The sequence below is a fragment of the Cricetulus griseus genome, chromosome 6 (genome assembly GCF_003668045.3).
Source record: "Cricetulus griseus strain 17A/GY chromosome 6, alternate assembly CriGri-PICRH-1.0, whole genome shotgun sequence".
In the NCBI taxonomy this organism is placed as follows: Eukaryota; Metazoa; Chordata; class Mammalia; order Rodentia; family Cricetidae; genus Cricetulus; species Cricetulus griseus.
The window spans coordinates 22,050,848-22,056,128 of NC_048599.1; positions in this window are offsets into that span (position 1 = coordinate 22,050,848).

Genomic DNA, 5,281 nt, shown 5'->3' on the forward strand with positions numbered 1-5,281 from the left:
GAGGAATAGGAAGGCTTGCGAACATGGCACTGGGAATGAGGGACTGTTGGAATTGAACCCGTGTTACCTGTTTGAGCTTCAGGCATGTAGGTTACTGGAGTGAGGGAGGCTGGGGTGGAGTCAGGTGAAGAAGATAAAGCCTACAGTTTCCATGTGGGTGTCTGCTGGGCAGTCACACATGGATGGCCGGGGCTCAGGCCTTAGGGTAGGAGTCATCAATGAAAGGCTTGCTGGAGTTTGGGCGTGTGAATGTGGCTCAGCTCTGGGTTCAATCCGCAACAGCACATAAACCAAGTGTGTTGGTTCGTGCCTGTAGTTCCAGCGTGCAGGAGGCAGAGGCAAGAGGATGAGCACTTCAAGGTTTTCCTTGAGTGAGTTTGGGACCATTTTGGGAGACCCTATCTCAGAAAGCAAAGGGTGTTTTAGGGGTTCAAGTCACAAGGCTGGATGAATCAAGAGTCCTGATGAAAGGACAGAGAGGGAGAGAGTTAGCCAGAATTAGCAATGGCTTCTCACATTTCCTGAGAAGGGGTTTCTCACTTTCTCCAGAGGCCATGGAAGGAGATGAGGGCAGATGGAGAGGATGTCTTGGATTTTGAAAAGAGTTTTGAAATGCCATTGTGAAGGCGGTAGGGAGATGGCTTATTTGAGACCTGAATTGGGATCTCCAGCCCACACTTCAAAAGGCAGCATGGTAGCACATGTTATAACCCCAGTGCTGGGGAGGCAAGGACAGGAGGATCCCTGGGGCTTGCTGGCCAGACAGCCTAACCAAACCAGCAAGCTCCAGGTTCAGTGAGAGACCCTATCTCAGAAAACAAGGCAGAGGGCTGGAGAGGCAGCTCAGCAGTTCAGGGCACTTGCTGTTTTTGCAGAAGAGCCAGGTTTGGCTCCCAGCACCCACACAGTAGCTCACAACCATCTGTAACTCCAGTTCCTGGGGATCGAACACTCTCTTGTGGCCTTTGCATAAGCACTGTACAGACACATACGTGTGTACAAAACACTCACACGCATAAAAATAAATAAATCTCTTTAAAAAAGAAAAGGTGAGGGCCGGGTGTTGATGGCTCACGCCTTTAGTCCCAGCACTCGGGAGGCAGAGGCAGGCGGATCTTTGTGAATTCGAGACCAGCCTGGTCTACAAGAGCTAGTTCCAGGACAGCCTCCAAAGCCACAGAGAAACCCTGTCTCAAAAAACCAAAAAAAGAAAAAAAAAAAGAAAAAAGAAATGGTGAAAGTCAATAGAGGAGACACCCAACACTGACCTGTGGCCTCAATGTGCATGAATGCCCACATACATGTACATGCATGTAAACATGTAGACACACATACTCCCTCCCCACCCCCTGAAATACTGCTGTGGATCCAAAAAGATAAAATATTAGGAGCCAAGTGTGGTGGTGCACACCTGTCATCCCAGGATTCAGAAGGCTGAGACAGGTGGGTGCTGAGTTCAAGTTCAGCCTGGAATGTATAACATGACTTTTTTCTCAAAAGATAAACTATAATACAAAATAAAATGGTAAGGGCCAGACAGATAGCTCAACAAAGTCACTTGATGCCATGCTTGGTGACCCAAGTTGGACCCCAGGTGTCATATGGTAGAAGGAGAGAACCAACCTACAAATTGTTCCCTGCTCACATGGGCACTGTGGCACACTGGCACGCATACCCATACACACAATAAATGAATATAAATTTTTTTTTAAATAGTCTAAACTAGCAACATGGTTGCCGCTGATGGCCTTGACCTTGTGGGAAATCCAGAAGGCTGATGGACACGATGGGGTAAACAAGGCCAATGAAGGGGTGCAACTCTCTCTTCAAGCTTTTCTGAAAAAGGAGAAAGAAAAGAGCTACCCTGGGAGAGCTGAAGGAGTCTGGGGTTTTCAAAACTGGGAGAGCTCGGCCTGCAGCTACAGAGACAGGAGGAATTGTTCAGCAGGTAGCCCTCCTTCAAAAGGGATCGAGATTCCTGCTCTGAGAAAGGGTGTGGGAGAATTCCGAGGAGAGAATGCCCCCGGGGTCATCCATTCATTGGCCCAGGAATTCTGGATAATACTACTACGTTAATCTCTAGCAACAGCCACGGTGGTGCGCCCGACCCCACTGTACAGTGCCTGTCTGACTAATCCCCAAGACATCTCATCTCGAGAGGAACATGCTGTTGTCGCTAGTGTTTACAGATGAAGGGACTTAGGAAAATAGCAGGTGTTTGAGCAAGAAGTGGAAGGGTGAGGGTGGAGGTGGGGCCCGAGCAGGGGGAGCTGAGCATGGAGAGGGTAGAATCACAGCAAGCAGGGCAGATGGGTGGTGGGTGGCAGGAGCTAGGGGGTCGAGGATGACTGGGGCTCTGACTGCAGCCCCTGTGGGTGTCGAGGCCAGGCGCTAATGAGAACAGGAGGGGAAAAAAAAAAAACAGTTGTAGAGGCAAAATGGCAGGTTTTGAAGCAATTGTGGGAGAACCAGATGGAGATGGCATTGTGTCTTTGGGGGCTTCTGGGAAGGACTTGGGGGTTATCATAGCAGAGAGGACTCAGTAACCCAGCAGGAAAGAGCAGAATGAGGGTCCAAGGGCCCCGGGCTTGTGCAGGAGATGCAGAAGAGAGACTCTGCCGCCTTTGACACCGTGAAAGAAAAGGCTCTGCACCGCATCTCTCTACATGGCCTTACATCCTCTGCAACCGGCCGACCTCGGTTCAGTACCACCTCCACTACCTAGTGGGCACATTGCTCAACCCTTCTGAGCCTAGGTTTCCTCTTCTATAAAATGGGACAGTGATAGTGTCTACAGTCCTGTCCTGAGGACTACACAGCCATGCCACATATGCAAGGTGCTCAGGGGTATTTTCAGTGTGAAGTAAGTACTCTGGGGAAATTCCTTTTTTTTTTTTTTTTTTTGTATGTTTGTTTTGTTTTTTGAGACAGAGTTTTACCATGGACCCCAGGTTGGCCTTGAACTCAAGAGATCTGTCTGCCTCTGGCTCCCAAGTGCTGGGATTAAAGGTGTGTGGCTCCATGGCCAGCTTGCTCTTGTTCTCCAGGGGTCTCCGTCTTGATCTGCCCTTGAGCACTGAGAACTCAGAAAGGCCAGCATAAGGGCTGGAGAGATGGCTGAGCAATTAAGAGTGCTTCATGCTCATGCAGGGGACCCGAATTCAGTTCCTAAATGCTCACCCACTCCAGCTCCAGGGGCGCTAACACCCTCTTCTGTCCTTGGCAGATAAGTGTACGCTCGCAAGCACGCGCGCGCACACGTGCGCGCGCACACACACACACACACACACACAATAAGGAAGACCAGTGTAAATAAAGGACACACCATGCTGTGACCTGCAACTCACTTTGCTAACCATGTATCAGCCACTTGCTAACAGGAGACACCTTAGTAATTAACCTGGGTTTTGAACGGTGCATACAAGTTTTCCAAATGGAAAGGAAAATTGTGCCATCTTCTCAAATGCTCTGCAGGGTCTCCAGATGCCTCATTTGTGCCCAGACCAGATAGACCCTGTGCCAGACCTGCCCTCAACATTTCCAGTCTGTGGGAAAACCAGACAGATGAGAGAACTGCTCACAAGAGATATGGTCACAGCAGCCACAGTGGTACACCCGGGGGTCCTGGGATCCCCAAGGCAGGCTGCTCACCTGAATTGGCGTGGTGGTGGTAGGGTGGGACATATGAGATAAGGAACAGAAAGGAGGCTGGTCGCCCCGCAAAGGGGACAGCCACAGCAAAGCTAGGAGCTGGGGGCCCTGTGTTGGTGAAGGACACTGCTGTTCCCAACTTTCTGATCAGGCCCCCTCCCTGACCCTCACTACCCACAGGCCTTCATGATCTCTCTCTCACTCATCTGTTCTCGGTCCCCTGAACACCTAGGAAGAGCCACACCTGAGTACAACAACCCCCTCCCCCCTCTCTGACTGGCACCCAATCCTCCACACAATTTCACCTGATGCCTAAGGCCGTGTTTCCAAGCTCCACCCTGGTCACGGGGTCACACTCCCGCACCACAGTTTTTGCTAGTTCCACATGGCCAGTGGGTTAAAGCATAGAGATTGCCCTGACTGCCAAACCAAGCCCTAGGGAGTCGTAGATCTATCTTAGCATTGGTCCAGGCTCTTCTCAAGGCTAAGACTACCTTCCCCTCAGGGGTCAACACACCCTGCCAGCGCCCTGGGCACACTCCCTTTTTAGGATCTTCCTCCAAGCTCACATCTCCCTTTGCCACTCATGGTACACTTGAGGTCCCACTTGTCCTCCTGTCTCTCTGCTGTCTCCTTTGTTTCCTCTGCCGCCTCCCTTCTCTGTCTCTTGGTCTATCTCTAGTATCTCCTGGCTCTGCTTCCAGGGCCTGAATCAACTCCGCGCCTCCCAGTACCTGCAGGCCAGCCTTGGAAATACATCCCAGGCTTTGTATTGGGCCTGGGCTTGCCCAGCAAGGTCTTCCATCCAGAAACCTTTGTCTCCTTTCTCTCATTGCTGGTATCTAAAGCTGAATTCAACTCCCTCAGAGCCTGGCCCAGCTTTGCTGCACACTGCCCCCCCCCACACACACACACATACAGATACCCATCTATACATCTCTTGGCCAGCCTTGGGAGGGGCCTTGTGTTACCCATTTACATTTGCACCCTCTACACTACAGGCCACTAATGGACTTAGGATCCCAGTGGAAAGAGCAGGGATATTGGCAGGAATGTGCACCGCACAAGAGCAAACATCCAGGGGCATCAGTCACATACCAGACCCTCACGTAAGTTCTGTGTAATCATCTCCCTTCATCTGAGCCACTCAGACCCAAAAGTCCACTGCCAGTTTTGACCCAGTCTGGAGGAAGCTGAGGATCAGAGTGGGAAGCCTGCCAGAAGCAGAAGTGGGTGTCCTGAGATGCAGAACTGCCTGGTGCCAACTCCATGCCTACCCCCCAGCCACTGCCTGAAGTCCCATCAAGGATGGCTGGGTCTTTCTGGAGGGTTGAGGAGGCAGAGAGGGGCAGAACTGGCTCAGGGTCAGCAGGCTGAGAACCTCGCCATCTTTGGGCCACACCCCTTACTGCCCTCTGCAAACCAGGCACTTCCAAGCAGACCACAGGCCACTGAAGGGGCCCACAGCCAGGGCTAAGCCAGAACAAGGGAATTGGTTAGAAGCCAGATTACATGGAAACGTCCTGGGGAAAGACTGACAAGAGGCAGGACAGCCCGAGCATGAGTGGCAGAGGCCAGGGTTCCAGAGCCCCCGACCATGCACTGACAGCACAGGGTCACTTCAGGCAGC